Source organism: Leopardus geoffroyi, chromosome E1 (genome assembly GCF_018350155.1).
Source record: "Leopardus geoffroyi isolate Oge1 chromosome E1, O.geoffroyi_Oge1_pat1.0, whole genome shotgun sequence".
Classification (NCBI taxonomy): domain Eukaryota; kingdom Metazoa; phylum Chordata; class Mammalia; order Carnivora; family Felidae; genus Leopardus; species Leopardus geoffroyi.
The window spans coordinates 31,577,806-31,593,932 of NC_059330.1; the positions used below are offsets into that span (position 1 = coordinate 31,577,806).

The following is a 16,127-nucleotide window of genomic DNA, read 5'->3' on the forward strand; positions in this document are numbered from 1 at the left end:
GAGTCAATATTAAGTGGCCTAATGCTGAAATTTCTTCTCAGCTAGTTAGCTTCATGGGTTAGAAAATGCTGCTAGCAAAGCCATTTATTTTCTGTACTGTAGAGAAAGTTGCTGTTCTGAACTATTGGTTGGATCCTTAACTCCATGGTATGTTTACGGTGTTTCACAAAGCAGGAGCCAGGGACAGTTGGACCATGGCATTCCTAGTGCTTTCTGTACTTTGGTAAGTTTGATCTCTTCACTAAATTTAGGAAAACAATGTTGCTTTCCTTGAACCCTAAGAATCTCGTCTTGATTAGTCAAATCCACACCACCTTTCAAAGGAGAAAGCAGGGGCTCTTTGTGTTATAGCCAAGGGCATCAGCATTGGATATGGCATAGGCAGGGAATATTACTTTATATCAAGGACCATTTTTACCAGTCACTCCTGTTGTATATGAGAGACCCCTGTGACATCTGAACAAGCATGGGTAAAGAGCTTGTTTGAACTCTTGGCTTCTACCATCATGTCATTGAATTCTAGGTCTGTGTATTAAACTACCCAATCAATGTCTCCACTCAATTAAGAGAAGTCTCAAACTTAATGTCTAAAATAGAACTTCAATCTTCCCCTTGTAGAGGGTTGAACAGTGCCCTTCCCAAAAAGATATGTTATTCTGGAATCTATGAATGTGACTTTATATGGAAAAAGGGTCTTTGCAGATGTAACTAAGAAATGGATCTTGAGGAGGGCACCTGTTGGGATGAGCACTGGGTGTTGTAATTTCATATTAAAAAAAAAAAACGGATCTTGAGATTATTCTGGATTATGTGGGTGAGCCTTAAATCAAATGATAAGTGTTCTTATCAAAGAAGGCACACAGAAGAGGAGAAAGCAGACAGAGGCAGAGATTACAGTTATGCAGCTCTCAGTCAAGGAATGCTTGGAGCCACAGAAACCCAAGAGGCAAGGGAGGATGCTCCCCTAGATCCTTTGGAGAAAGCGTGGTCCTGCTTGACACTCTGGTTTCGGACTTTTGTCCTCTAGAACTGTGAGAGACTAAATTTCTGTTCTAAGCCACCGAGTTTGTGGTAATTTAGTGCAGCAGTCCTAGGAAACTAATGTACCTCTTAAATCTGCTTCAGTCCCAGTCTTCAAATAATGGCAACTCTAGTCTTCTAGCTCATGCCAAAAACCTTAGGGATTATTCTTGACTTCTTTCCTTCTTCCATACCTCTAATCTAACTTATCAGCAAATCCTGTTGCTCTATTTTCAAAATATTCCAAGGAGTCAGTTCTCATTGTTCACATTACTATCGTCATCATTCAAGCTACCGTTATCTCCTGCCTACCATATTAGAAAAGTCTCCTATAACATATCTTCTTTCTTTGATCATGTCTTACTACATTTTATTTTCAACAGAATAGCAAGAGTGGTCCTTTAAAAACCAAATTAGATGGGGCACCTGGGTGGCTCAGTTGGTTGAGCATCCGGCTTCAGCTCAGGTCATGATCTCACAGTTTGTGGGTTAGAGCCCTGCATGGAGCTATGTGCTGACAGCTCAGAGCCTGGAGCCTGCTTCGGATTCTGTGTCTCCCTTTCTCCCTCCCCCTCCCCCACTGATGCTCTGTCTCTGTCTCTAAAAAATGAATAAATCTTAAAAAAAATTAATAAAAACCAAATTAGATCCTGACATTTCTCCACTTAAATACTGCCTGTGGTTTTCCATTTTACTCAGAGTAAAACCCAAGATTAGTAGCAGTGGCCTGTAAAACCCCAAGTCACATTCTTTACTCTTAATCTTCTGTGAGAACTACCTAGAATGTTCTCTTAAAACTTGCAACCCCTCCCCTTGCACACATCCAGTTCCTCTTACCCTGATTAATTTCTCCCATGACATTCAACTTTCTAACTATGGGATTAACTTTTTTATTAAGTAAATTGTCTTCCTCCATTAGAATGTAAGCACCAGGAGGGCAGAGATCTTTGTTTTTGTGTTGCTACTTTTATCACTGCTGTATCTCAACCCCCTAGAATAGTGGTCAGCAAATTCTTTCTATAAAGGGTCCTAGTCCATTTGGGCTGCTATAACAAATTACATGGATGTGGCTTAAACAACAAATATATATCTCCCGGTTCTGGAGACTGGACATCTGAGATAAGGGTGCCAGCATGGTTGGATTTTTGGCAGGGTACCTCTTCCTGATTTCTAGACCACCATCTTCTTTCAAGTGGCAGAAAACAGAGGAAGCAAACTCTTTGGTGTCTCTTAAAAGGGCACTAATCCCATCATGAGGCTCCACCCTCATGACCCAATTACCTTTCAAAAACTACCAATAGCATCATATTGGGCATTAAGGTTTCAATATATGAAACAGTCTATAGCAAGTATCTTGTATTTATACAATGTTTTTTAAAAATATAATTTATTGTCAAATTGGCTTACATACAACACCCAGTGCTCATCCCAACAGTGTCCTCCTCAGTGCCCATCACCCATTTTCCCCTCTCCCCCACCCCCAGTCCACCCTCAGTTTGTTTTCTGTATTTAAGAGTCTCTTGTGGTTTACCTCCTTGCCTCTCTGTTTGTAACTATTTTTTTTCCTCTTCCCTTCCCCTTGGTCTTTTGTTAAGTTTCTCAAGATACACATATGAGTGAAAACATGATATCTGTCCTTCTCTGACCGACTTAGTTCACTCAGCATAGTACCTTCCAGTTCCATCCACTTTGCTGCAAATGGCATGAATGTTGAGCATTTTCATGTATATTACTCAGAGCATCCTCATAGAAACCCTCTGACATAGCTAGAGTAGGAACCTTAATAGTTTATGTGATCTCAAAGTCATTTGGCTGGAGCAAGGCATATGAGAATCCTAGCTTGGGCTTCTGATCTGTTTTTATCATCATGGCCTCAATTTATTAACAAGTGATTCTATTTGAAAATAATGCTGTTCTTCTAAAAGGTGAAGTATTTTAGCTTTGTTCCAGTACCATAGTTTTTCCATGCCCTGTCTCAAATCTAATGGTTCTATTAAACAAAGACTTAGAGGATTCTGTCTATCCTGGTGTCTGTAACACATCAAGCTGTACTTATTTGCAGAGTAGGTGCCCCAGTGGGCTATATTTTTAGGCCCTGCTCCGCGCCCCCCCCGCCCCCCGCTTTTAGATTCAGTGAATTCAGGAATGGAAGGGAATAATCAGCATAGGAGAAACACCTCCTAAAAATGCAGACAGGAAACAAAGATGTGGTAGAAGTGAAGATTTTGATTACATACAGGGTCCAGCTAGCATGAGTTAGAGGAAATTGTTGCTGAATTTCCCACTTATACTTTGGTGCACAGAGTCTATGTGTTGGTGTTAAGAATGTTCTTCCAGTTCACTATAGGGATTTCTGGGAAATCAGCTTATCAATACGGGGCAAGAAAACCATCATGATGCCTGGTGCTCCATAACCAGTAAGACTGCCCGAAAGAATAATCACTGTGGCTCCTCCATCCCTTATTTCCATCCTACTTACACAAAGAGAAAGCGAATTTTGCTTTCATCTTGCTTCTTAATCTTCTGGACACCTGTCTAGAAAAGCATCATCAAGACAACTTGGATGTTTTTATTTCTCAAGTATTATTTCTAAGTACTATTCTTTTTTTTTTTTTTTTTTTTAATTTTTTTTTCAACGTTTATTTATTTTTGGGACAGAGAGAGACAGAGCATGAACAGGGGAGGGTCAGAGAGAGAGGGAGACACAGAATCGGAAACAGGCTCCAGGCTCTGAGCCATCAGCCCAGAGCCTGACGTGGGGCTCGAACTCACGGACCGCGAGATCGTGACCTGGCTGAAGTCGGACGCTTAACCGACTGCGCCATCTAGGCGCCCCTCTAAGTACTATTCTTAAGTTCATTTCTTTCATCCTCCTTCTTGCTTTCTTCCTTTTCCAACCAAAAGAAATGCTAATTTTTCATTAGTTTCTGTAACCACAGTAGAGAGGTCCTTTGTAATTCATGGATCTTTGCTCCAGTCCAGCCTTGCTAATTTTCTGTGTCACCTAAGTCCAGGGACCCATTAGTCTTAGGATTATTGACAGTAGGATGCAGTCACTTTTTAAGACATTAATGCAGTCTGAATGGGCCTTCGTGTACTAATTTGGATTTAGTAAATGTAGTTAGGATGGGGAAGTAAAAGATTAAAGGGGTGCTGGGCCTAAAAGGTGGTGTCAGCCAGGAGCTATGTTTGTAATAAGATCATTTGAACATATTTTGATGATGTGCAGGCACCAGAAATGTTTGAAGAAGGGGATGAAGGGAAAGGATAATATTGGAAATGGCAGGGGAATGATTTTCTACTGTATCTCAGCCCTGCCAGTGATGCAACTAGGGAAGAGAAGGGCTGAATGAACACAAAATTTTGGTTGTTGAACAAAATAGGATCAAAGAAAAGGGAAGAATAATCAGAGGTAATGATGGTAATTTGTTTTTTAGTTCAGAGATAATTGACCCATACTGAAGACATAATTATGGTACATTAAAGAGATTAAAAGAAAGACAAAGACAAAGGCATGGAGTGATGACAAACATGATTCAGAATCCTATAATTATGATGTTTTTATAACCACAATATTTTGATATTAGCCTTTCAACCCACAAAATGCAGCAACAGCAGAAAACCAAGCAGATTCCTTTTTACTTGTCAGATCCGTTTTCTTTTTTTTCTTTCTGTTTCTTCCCTTCTTACATTTCTTCCAACAGCTGCCAGTACTTGAATGGTATCTGGTGGTGATAAGGATGTGGAAAAGTAGAAATGATTGTCTATTTAGATGAGAAGAGTAAGTCTGCAATGAGAGTTCTCCACTCCAGCCTTTTTCATCCAGCTCTAGTGTGGGTATTTTGGGCTTAGTCTGAAATTCTAGCAGCCCTCAGCTGGGATTCCTTTCAGTTGCCAATTTCCCAGAGTGTGACTTTATGAGGCACCTTAAGATGATTTAGGGACTTTGGGTGGACACGTTCTTTTTGTTGTTGTTGCATCAGTTACGGATTTGAATTAGCATTAAAAATGTTATTTATCCCTTCAATCTATGCTGTTGTGGTAGTTCTTAGGATAAAGTAAACAAAGTGAGTGTATTTAAAGGATAATGCTATTGGTATAGGTCTTTGGTACAAATCATGATAGAGGCTGGGCAATTACTGACTTTGTGAAACATTATTTTAGTCCCTCCTCTCCTTCATCCCTCAGAGTTGTCTCATCACTGTCCCCTGGCAATATAATGGGAGAGAGGTAGGGTGCCAGTTCTGAAATACCATCAGAGCATGGAAATTTGGGTGCTGTGTACTGACTACACTGATATTAATCCCAGCAATCTGTAATCTCCAGAAATAGACTTGAATTCTGCAACAAGTCTACTGCCTGCTGGCAAGGCAGCTAGCATTTTAGAGTATGCAAAGAGAAAACCAGATATACCATCAAGGCTGTGTGGGATAGTGGGGATTCACACATTTTGTCTGTTTTTGTGTGCATTTAGTGCTAGGCTGACTGCAGTCAGAAGATCAGGCTTCAGTGCATATTGAGGTGGTATGCTTTCCAGAACCATGCAGTTTCTTGAATAAATATAGTCTCTGTTAAGAAAAACATACAGAGCCTATTAAAAGAGATTGATTTTTTTTTTTCCCATTTGGTTCTCTCCTTACCCAGCTTCTCCTATTATATACACGAAGGCACAGTTTTTCTTTGATCCAGGGCTCAACCCATCATTTGTGGAAGCACAATTCACTGCTTGCTTAGTTGTTCAGATTAGTATTCACCAACCTCTGTACTTTGTAACTCAACTCCAAAAAATCTTTCCATTCACAGGAAAATTGGAACTGACATCCAAACTACTATCTCAGAATGAAGAGATTTTTCTAAGCACACAAGATAAGTAGGTTGCAAAGTCTAGAACAAAAAGGGTTTCCAGGTTGGAAAAAAAATAAGCATAAGAAATACAGGAAAAATTCATACAAACTCTCTGAGATGGAAATATCTTGCCGTGTAGACCTCAGAAATGCTATTCTTTTTTTTCAGATTACAAAATCCTCACACCCCTTTCCATGTACAGATAAGGTTTCTGCTTTGCATGTTGGATGGGCAGCTCTCTCTCATTTGGAGCATCCTTTGGTGCCCTGGTGCTCAGCCCACCAGCTTATTAACTATATTAAACATGATCCTGAACTGAGAGATACAACATATCTGTGCCATACTCAGTTCAGTGTGCAGCCAACACCTGGAATCTGTGTCCGCATTTTCAACCCATACCTCCCTGACCTGCTTGGATTGTGATACTCTAGTTTTAGCCTAGGAGTGGCCTCAGACTCCTTTTCAACACAGTGCTTGAGACTGCCTGTTACTAAGCAGGGGAAGCTAATCTTCAGAGGGAAACTTACTTTCATCCTTAGGATAAAACCATGGAAGGAAACCCTGTATAGAATCACATGGGTATTTGTAGAAGGAAATAATGGATCATGTAATAATTCCACTTGCCCCCTAACCTCACAGGGCATTTTTAGTAGCTTAATATGTATTATTTTTCAAGTGCTTTATAACCCAAGAGAAGTGTAAGTGCCTAGCTATATTAGTCTGTTTCAGATCTGTAGGGAAAGATTTAATATTAAACCTTTTAAGCTTGACAGCTCCCTTTTAGACATGCCCAATTTACCACACTTCAGCTTTAAGCAACCTGGATTGGGATAAAGGCTGAGTTCTGTTCCTGTTTGACATCTTCTGAGCATCCATTGTCAGCTTTAACAAGCTGTGTATTGACATTATTCAATATACATTATCTGCCAAGATGCATTCCAGCCATTTAAACAAGGGTGTACTTTTTAACTGGCAATGAGAGGGACTATTACAGTGCTTATGGTGTCAAAGTTTGAGCATACACTGTCACTCATTGGCTCTGTAGGTGTTGGGAAGATGCAACTTTTTAGTCTCCAGAAACTTCGCAAGGAAAAGGTAAAGACCCCAACATTTTTTTAAACCAGTTTTTTCTTTCAAAAGGAATCACTTGCACACAAACTATTTCTACCTATATATTTAACATGTATGTATATATGTATGTATGTTAATATTTGTGTATTTCAGCTATCTGTTCTAATTTTGCATCTCCTCTGACTTTCAGTAGTGAAGGGTTAGCTTATATTCCTCTTGAGTCATGAGTTATTCATGAGATTGCAGCTCTTTAAAGGCATGTGTTCTGTGTGTCACCCTGCTGAGCACACTGGATCTGCCATACACCATTAACAGTAGTATGCTTGGCCCTCTTCCGAGGCACCAGAAAATCACATTAGCGTTTATTCCTGCTTTGTTGTCCATAACATTGTTATACAAGTCTTTATGGGTATAATGAACTTTACTGAAAACCTGGGATAACTAAAGGAAATTACAATATAAGAGATAAAAAAACAAACAAACAAACACCACAGTCAATGTGAAATACAGCTATTCCCATAGTGGGAAACATCTAGGAAATACAACTTTTGAGGGATAAGGGTTGATTTTTGAATGGGGGGGGCGGTTTCTTTGGAATGTTTCCTCTTCCTGTCTGAGTCCCTGTGTATTACGTATGCGTCTTTCTGGGACCACCACTTTCTTGTAATAACTGCTGGGCTTCGGGTCATCCATGCTATTCTCTACCAACAAGGAGCACATATACCAACACTTAAATTATTTGGCTTAAAGTAATATTTGGAATAATGGCTCTAGAGTCTCCATCAGGACAGAATCAATGGCCCTCATCTCTTCAATCCTACTAAATAGTGTGGTGAAGAGCAATGGGGTGTTGGTTGTTTTATTACTGAAAACACATAAGATAGTGCAGGTATTTTCCACCACTAAGAGTTGCAGATTCATCTCTCCATTATTTTGGTTGTACAGTAGCTAACTATAAAATCAGACAAATACTTTTCAGAAAGAACTCTTAGGAAGAATATACTCCAAACCAGAGGTAACCAGCTCTGTTGTTCATATGTCCAAGTAATGAAGTTGATTGGTTGAATTGGGTAGGGGTTATGGCAAACTGAAGGCTATCTATTTCTTCTAAAGGTGTCTTTTGTATATATTGGGACTTTAGGAGTTGCTCAATTCCAGGGGTGGCATATTTGTATTACATGTACAATTCATTTGTATTTTTTTTTTAAGTTTATTTTGAGGGAGTGGTGAGAGAGAGAAAGAGAGAGAGAGAATATGAGAATCAATCCCAAGCAGGCTCCGCATTGTCAGTGCAGAGACCGATGTAGGGCTCGATCTCACAAACAGCAAGATCATGACCTGAGCTGAGATGAAGAGTTGGATGCTTAACTGACTGAGCCACCCAGGCACTTCATATACAATTATTTTGTATTAATTTCACTTTGGATACAAGCTAAGTGGTGCTCTTTGAGTTTATAAGATAACCTGGCTCTGTGACAGTATATCTCATTTTGAGTATGTGAAAATACAAGCTCAGAGTTGTCAGATCTTTATTTCTCTCTTCTCTCAACTGCAATTCTACGTGAAATCTTCCAATTTAATTTTTTGCAAGTAACTCAAATGAAAAACAAGTCTGTGTAAGCCAACAAAATGTCTGCAGGCCAAATTTGTCTTATAAACAAAGATACTGCATACCATCTAAATCCTTAAGATACCAGAAAAACATTTTCCTAACTGCCCTAGTAAGTTGAGAGATCGGTTTTTCTTCCTGTAGGGATAGTACTTCACATTATAATTAGAATGGCCGTACCTCATGTTTTGCCTATGGCAGTCATGGTTTATGGCTCTAATCATGGTATCCAGTTTCATTTAGCGTTTGTCCTAGAGTTTTTATTTTTTTAAGCATAGTGTTATTGATCACTGCATTAAAATAAGCACTCTGCATTTGGTTGATTTCATGTTTACTTCCAGCTTCTGTCATGTTAAGTGGGCAATGCATATGTAGTGAACAGAGTTCTTACTTAAACACATAAGTCATCACTGGTCCATTTTTCATATTCACATTTCTCTTTTATGGCCGTTTCCACATGGCCAGTAACTAACACCCTATCTCCTTCCTTTGAAAGATAGCATTAAGAGTGCTTGCTGGTGAGCAAGACTGCACTTTATTAGGAGAAGCTAGAGACCGCCAACACCTACTTTTAGGTAGCGATGGAAGAACTGCTTATTGCTGCTGTTTCTTCTGGCTGTTTGGTGAATTGCTGTGGTCCTGCTTTGGGATGTTGGATACACAAAGCATCTGGCCACTAGTTGCACACACTGGGAAACCTGCAAAAATTAAAAGTTAGATATATGTGAAATATGTATGGAAAATAATTGTTGGAATATGTTGCTACAGTGATTTTTGTCATTTACTCCATGAGAAGTCTACAACAATTTATTTTTTTCATTATGCTTTAAACATTTTTTTCTAATTGTTGGCTGCAATGTGCCAAAGCAAAAAAAGTATATTTAAAAGAGATTAAATATGAATTTCTGTTTCTTAAGATATTGATGAATGGGAAACTTCCATGAGACTTTGTTGAAAATTATTTATGGGGGTTGTCATAATATTAATGAGCATGTGAAAACCAAGAGTCAGAAGTATGGTAAAGAAGCATCAGCCTCTCCTTCAAAATTTAATAGTTACTTTAAGAAGACTACCCTGTTAACAATGATTGGAAACCTACAGCTTTAGAAAGAGCACTTACATTTTATTCTGTGAAGCATGACTTTTCATTTAGATCAAATGACAGTTCTAAATTAGTTTCTTCTGTCATTGATTCCAGCTTTTCCTGTGAATACACTAAAAGTAAATTGATAGTTGTTAATAGGATAGCTTCATTAGCAGAAAAACTTTGCAAAGAATTAAACAATGTTTTTTTCCCCTCAGTGTCAACAAATGTTTCAAGTAGAACACGAACTTAGATAAATTCAATAATATCACTTCTCGGCCTTTTGGCTAAGATCAAGTGTAGATAAATTCAATAATAGCTTATTTTTAAATTCCCATTAATGGGATCAAAATCATTCTAAATTACGACATCTGACAGTATTGTGAATACTAGTATAAAGTTAAACATGTCATCATTTAGAATATTTTGTGGAGAAAATAGGAACAAACACACAGATTTCACTGGCACACAGTGTGGTGGTAAAAATAATGTTATTAAAATAAGAGGCCCTGGAGCAGAAATGTACTTGAAATTGGTTGTGGGGCATGCATAGTTTATAACCGCATCTAAACAAAACGTGTTATTTAACCAATCAAAATGGAAGTTGTAGATATCAAAATAATGTCATATGTATCCACTTAGAATAAATAAATTACAACTTTATTTTGTAATGAAGATGGTATTAAATTTTTAAAAACTCTTCAGCATGCTTACCTCTTAGTTACTCACTATCAGTCAGAGATGTTTGAATTTTCAATGAATAGCATTAGAAAACTAAATGTTTTATGATGGTGATGGTATTAAACTGCTTTAAAAAAATAAATTTTTGATTGCATTTTGTTCAAAATTAATTGAAAATCTTTAATCAGAACATTTAACACATGAATGCCCCCAAAAAACTGCAGCTTTTTATGTATTTGGCAAGTTTCAGAGAAGAAGACGTTGTGAAATTGATCTCTCAAAAAGGAAAGGAAGGCCGCCTTGGTGGCTCAGTGGGTTGAGCGTCTGACTTCGGCTCAGGCCATGATCTCCTGGTCTGTGAGTTCCAGCCTTGAGTTGGGCTCTGTGCTGACAGCTCGGAGTCTGCTTCAGATTCTCTGTCTCCGTCTCACCCTGCCCCTCCCCAACTCGTGCTCTCTCTCAAAAATAAAAATAAACATTTAAGGGGCGCCTGGGTGGCTCGGTCGGTTAAGCATCCGACTTCGGCTCAGGTCATGATCTCACAGTCCGTAAGTTCGAGCCCCGTGTCGGGCTCTGTGCTGACTGCTCAGAGCCTGGAGCCTGTTTCAGATTCTGTGTCTCCCTCTCTCTCTGCCCCTCCCCTGTTCATGCTCTGTCTCTCTGTGTCTCAAAAATAAATAAACGTTAAAAAAAAAATTTAAAAAAAAAACATTTAAAAACTTTTTGAAAAAAGGAAAGGAAAAACTGAATGGATAAAACAATAAAAGCCCAGGGGCACCTGGGTGGCTCAGTCGGTTAAGTGTCCGACTTCGGTTCAGGTCATGATCTCGTGGTTCACGAGTTCGAGCCTCGCGTGGGGCTCTGTGCTGACAGCTCGGAGCCTGGAGCCTGCTTCCGATTCTGTCTCTCCCTCTCTCTCTGACCCTCCCCCCATTCATGCTCTGTCTCTCTCTGTCTCAAAAATAAATAAATGTTAAAAACAAAAAACAGTAAAAACCCAAATTGCAGTTTTGCTATTCAGAGTGTGGTCCTAGGCAACATTGGCCTCACCTGTGAGCTTGTTAGAACTGTAGCTCCAACACACCCTGAATCATAGTCTTTGTTTTAATAAGATTCCTGGGGTATTTGTATTTACATTAAAATTTGAGAAGTACTGGTGTAAAATATTTCATTTGGAAATTTGATAATTACATGTGTAATATTTTGACAGAGGGTAAGAATACTTTGACACTTTTTTATTGGAAAAATCTACATTCTCCACTAGGATGCTGATGATATGAAATTGAAAAGGCCTACAAAGTTGCAATATCTAAATTTGGCAAAGTATACAAAATAACTAAAAAAAAAAGATTGAATCAATCATCATGATTGAATGATTGAATGAATAACTAAAAAAGATGATTGAAGACGAGTATCTAAATGGAAGCAAAAGTACAGTATTTATAAAAGTATTTGTTGTGAGATATTTACAGATCAATAAGATAATAAGTTAGAATGGGGAATAACATCCACTTATGAGAAGTTGTTTTCGGCTTAACAGATACCTCAATGTCTGCAGAGAGTGATTTTCTCAATTAAAAAAATTATGGTCTACAGGGAAGAGTCAAGTGAAAGTGTCAACACTTTAAATATCATACATATAAAATCCAATATTGAAGATGGTGTGTGAAATTGAATTTAAACAGTTAAAAAATAAGAGCATCTTGAAAAAACAACTTTGAGACAAATACCAGTGACAAGACAATTAGGGATTGTTATGGCTAAGAAACTGATTAAATTAATCTACGTCAAAATAATTATTTTACTCATGTTATCTTCTTTTGATTACAACATCAATCAGTGAAGTTTTATAATAAATACTGTTTTATCTGCATTTACATGAGTAGATATTTTAACTTTCTTTATTTTTAAATGTTTATTGATTTATTTTGAGAGAGGGAGAGAAGGAATCCCAAGCAGGGTGTGTGCTGTCAGCATAGAGCCCAATGTGGGGCTTGATCTCATGAACCCTGGGATCATGACCTGAGCAGAAATCAAGAGCTAGATCCTTCACTGACTGAGCCACCCAGGTGCCCCAAGTTGGTACTTTAATTTTAAGAATTATATTTTGAAAGTAATTTTGAATAAAAATATTTTAAAGGTCCAACAATATAATGAAACCAATTTTACAGTAAATCACTTAAAAAATAATATAACTTTAAATTATCCCTCAAGAGTATCCTGGTTTGGACAATAAATCATAATGCAAAACTGTGCTGGTTTATTTCCATTTGTTCTCTCACCTTACCCTGTCCAAATTATGCCTCTTCTGACTTGTTGAGAAAAAAACCAGTGGCTTTACATTGTCTATTTTTCAAGTGTGAAAAATCTGGATAAGGCTTGAAACTATCACTTTTTAAGGGCTCAAGTAAATTCTCAGGAAAGGATAATAATCCTCTCCAGTTATAAGGGGTGGAGGGAAAAGGCATTGATAGAATAGAGATGGGTGGTTTCAGAACTACAGTTTCATATAAATTCATTTAAAATATGGTTTTGTTAACTCAATGCATCTATGTTGGCATTATACCTAACATACCACATTTATATGTAGTATGTCTACCTCTACGGTCACTATCCTGGTCCAAGCCACCATGTCACACCTGGATTACTGAAGCAGCAGCCTTCATATAATACATCTTCTCTTGCCCTATTACAGTTAAATGTTCACTTTGCGGCCAGAGGACTTTTTACATTGTAAGTCCACTTTACAATATTTTTCTGCTTAAAATCCTCTGATGGCTTCCGATCTTCATTCACAATAAAAGCCACAGTCCTTACAGAACCCTTCATGTTTACTTTCATCTAGATTGTATATATAACAAATAAATGTGGTAATGTGATGACCACCTACATTGTATTTGGTTTCATTTGAGAGATTCTTGATTAGGGTTTCCCTACATGGGATGTTGTTATTGTACATCTACCATTGTTGGGCTCCGTATCTCATGCTTTGCTGTCATTGATCTCTCTCACCTGGGGACTCATCCCACTCAGTCTCCAGCTCTACCTGCTTCTATTTGGAGAGCGTTCAATGTAGCCAGTCACCCTTTCCCTGGAGTTCTGTGGGAATACATTTTTCTTTCCCATTTTACTACATGTGATTATTAGTCAGTGATCTATTTCTTTGGTAGATTGATTTTTGACAAGCATTTCTCCCTGGTTAGACTTCATCTTCCTAATCTAGGACTTGCTTTTCTGGCTACCAATCAGTGACTATTAGAGTGTACATATCTGTTTGAATATGAGAAAGAGCAAAGTGTACTATGATGGTAATTTTGCCAAATCCCAGAAGTCATCCAATTTCCATTCAAAACTCAGTGTCTTTTGTTCTGACCTTTTCAGTGATCTGTATTGTGAATCATCCATGTATATTTTTTGAGAATTGATTCTGCTAGGAAGATAGTCTTGCAAGAATAATATATCTTATGGCAGTTTCTCCATATTTTGGTATCTAAGAAACTATTTTCTATACCATGAATTTGGGTACTAGAATATACACTGAATTTCTGATGCATAATCGTTTCACTCATTCGATATTGTGTTCCTATTAAATGCAGCAGACTGAGCTCATTTAAGATTCAGAACTATTTTCAGGGTATCATTAGTCAAATGGCAACTTTGTGCTAATTAGACAAATGCGCACTTTCTCTTGTAAGACCTAGCTGTGTGTAAGGTTGCATAGCTTGATGAACTGAACATGGGTAATTTCAGACCTCCACTCACTCCACTTGCTGGGCACCTTTGAGCAGTGAACAACCTGTACCACATTATATGACAGTTCTAGAGATAAAAAGCATTTCCTTTTGCACTCGAGGATGTTCAGTACCTATTGAAAATATTCTGAGGCGATGGACTGTGGTTTGATCTTTATTCCCACCTATATCTAGAGGAAGGGCTTGAACACATAGTAAGTTCTTGGTAAGTACTTAGAGAAATGAAACATCCAAATTGGTAGAAATAACAGGATAGTATACTCTTGAAATTAGCACGTGGTTTTCGCCAGCTTTTATCTGGTTGTTGAGGAGCTTTTCACTTGGGCTGAAAGGGGAATATAAAAAATAGAGAATGAGAGAGGTGGGGAAGAAGGAACAAGTATACTTACTTGATGAATTAAATTATAAATGGATTTGTGTTGTCAATATTAAAATACTATATAATTTCATTTGGAGAACACAGTAACTCTTTGATTGCTTTCAGAGATCCAAATCCCCTGCATATCATAATAGCATTCTTTGAAGTATGGGTGATGATAAAGATTCTTTGATTTCAAACACCTATTCAGCTTCTTTTCACTTTTCTCTGTGGAGCAGCAGTTATTCTTATTAGCAGAGATGTCAGAGGATCCATTTGAATTTTACTGATACCTTTATAACACTCTATTCAACCAACTCTGGAAAGATCTCTGTCTATCAATTTTGCAAAAAGACAGGTCACTTGAAGTAAAACCAATATCTTAGAGACAAACTGCTTTTAGTCCCTGACACCTTCTCTTCTTTAGTGAAACTAAGAACAGGTCTCTGAGTAGGTTTGTCACTTGTTTATCATCCTTATATTTGCAATCAAAGCACATTCTCGTGCTGCAATGTCAGTGACTTCCTGGTGGACACAGCACCTGTTTAACCCAGTTTTTCCCTAGTGGGCTGTGGCAGCCATTGGAATACTCCTTGCGGGCTTCCAATTATGAAAGATGTAATTGAACAGAGCCCCAGATGCTGTGTTCTGAAATCTCTTGCTACATTGTACAGATGTCATGTTTCCCATGGTTCCTTCCAGCCAATGACTGAGCTTGGCAGGGATTCTAAGGCAAACCTGTTCCTGGGAGACCTGGAACTTCTCTGATGGACAACCTTGGCCCAAGGACTCTCTGAAGATCTTGTCAAACTTTAATTAGAGAGCATGGTAGTCTAGAATGCTTCTACTACCAAACCTTTTCTCTCCATCTCTTGGGGTCAGACTTGTATCATGGTCTGATGGCTTTCCCAGCATTCCCTATATCTCTCCATATTTTCTCTCTGAAAGTACTTCCCTAATAATTCCTTGCAAATTTAATCGCATCTTGGTGTCTGGTTCTTTGATATTCTGAACTAACACAGAACCTAACTCTTAACAGCACATGCTCACAGCTATGCTTGAAAAGAAGGCATCAAGCCAACAGCCTTTGTCCTACCTCAGATAAACTGTTGGCAACTCACAGTGATAAGCCCCACTTTCTTAGTTTAAGATGATTTTTTAATCTATTGCTTTTCACCCCTTTAAATTCTAACTCTGAGCCATAGCTATACTCTAGAAAACCATGTCTACTCAGGTCTGTCTATTGGGTCATCTGTACACTGACTCTGTATATGATACCCTAAACTCACCACTCTGTGGTGTGAACTTCCTAACTGCAAGCTGTCACATGCTCTTAATCTTGTTTGTGTCCTTGACTGGGATGAAACCCTACGTTGCCCTCAGGGCCCATAAAATTTCTACTCAGTGGTAATATTTGTTAAAAGGAGCAATTAAAAACTTCATTGATGTTCTAAAATGGAAACCTTCACTAAAATAATTGTATATTAATTTTTAAATGCTTCTTATGTTCCAGGCACTGGGCTAATTGATACACATTCATTACCTCTATCAACCCTCACATAAATCCTATCAGGCAAGTGTGATTACTGCCCCATTTTACAGAAAACAGCCTAACAGAGATGTCACACTAATGAGTGGTGAGCCACAAAGTATGACCTCTGAGTTTTCTCTGGATTTTAATTTGTGTATGGCATTGCTTCACAGTTA

The 16,127-nt window shown here is 38.2% G+C and overlaps 1 pseudogene; it reads left to right on the plus strand.

Moving 5' to 3' along the window:
- The first annotated feature begins 9,896 nt into the window (after positions 1-9,896).
- Positions 9,897-9,986, plus strand: LOC123604782 (annotated as a pseudogene).
- Positions 9,987-16,127: the final 6,141 nt, after the last annotated feature.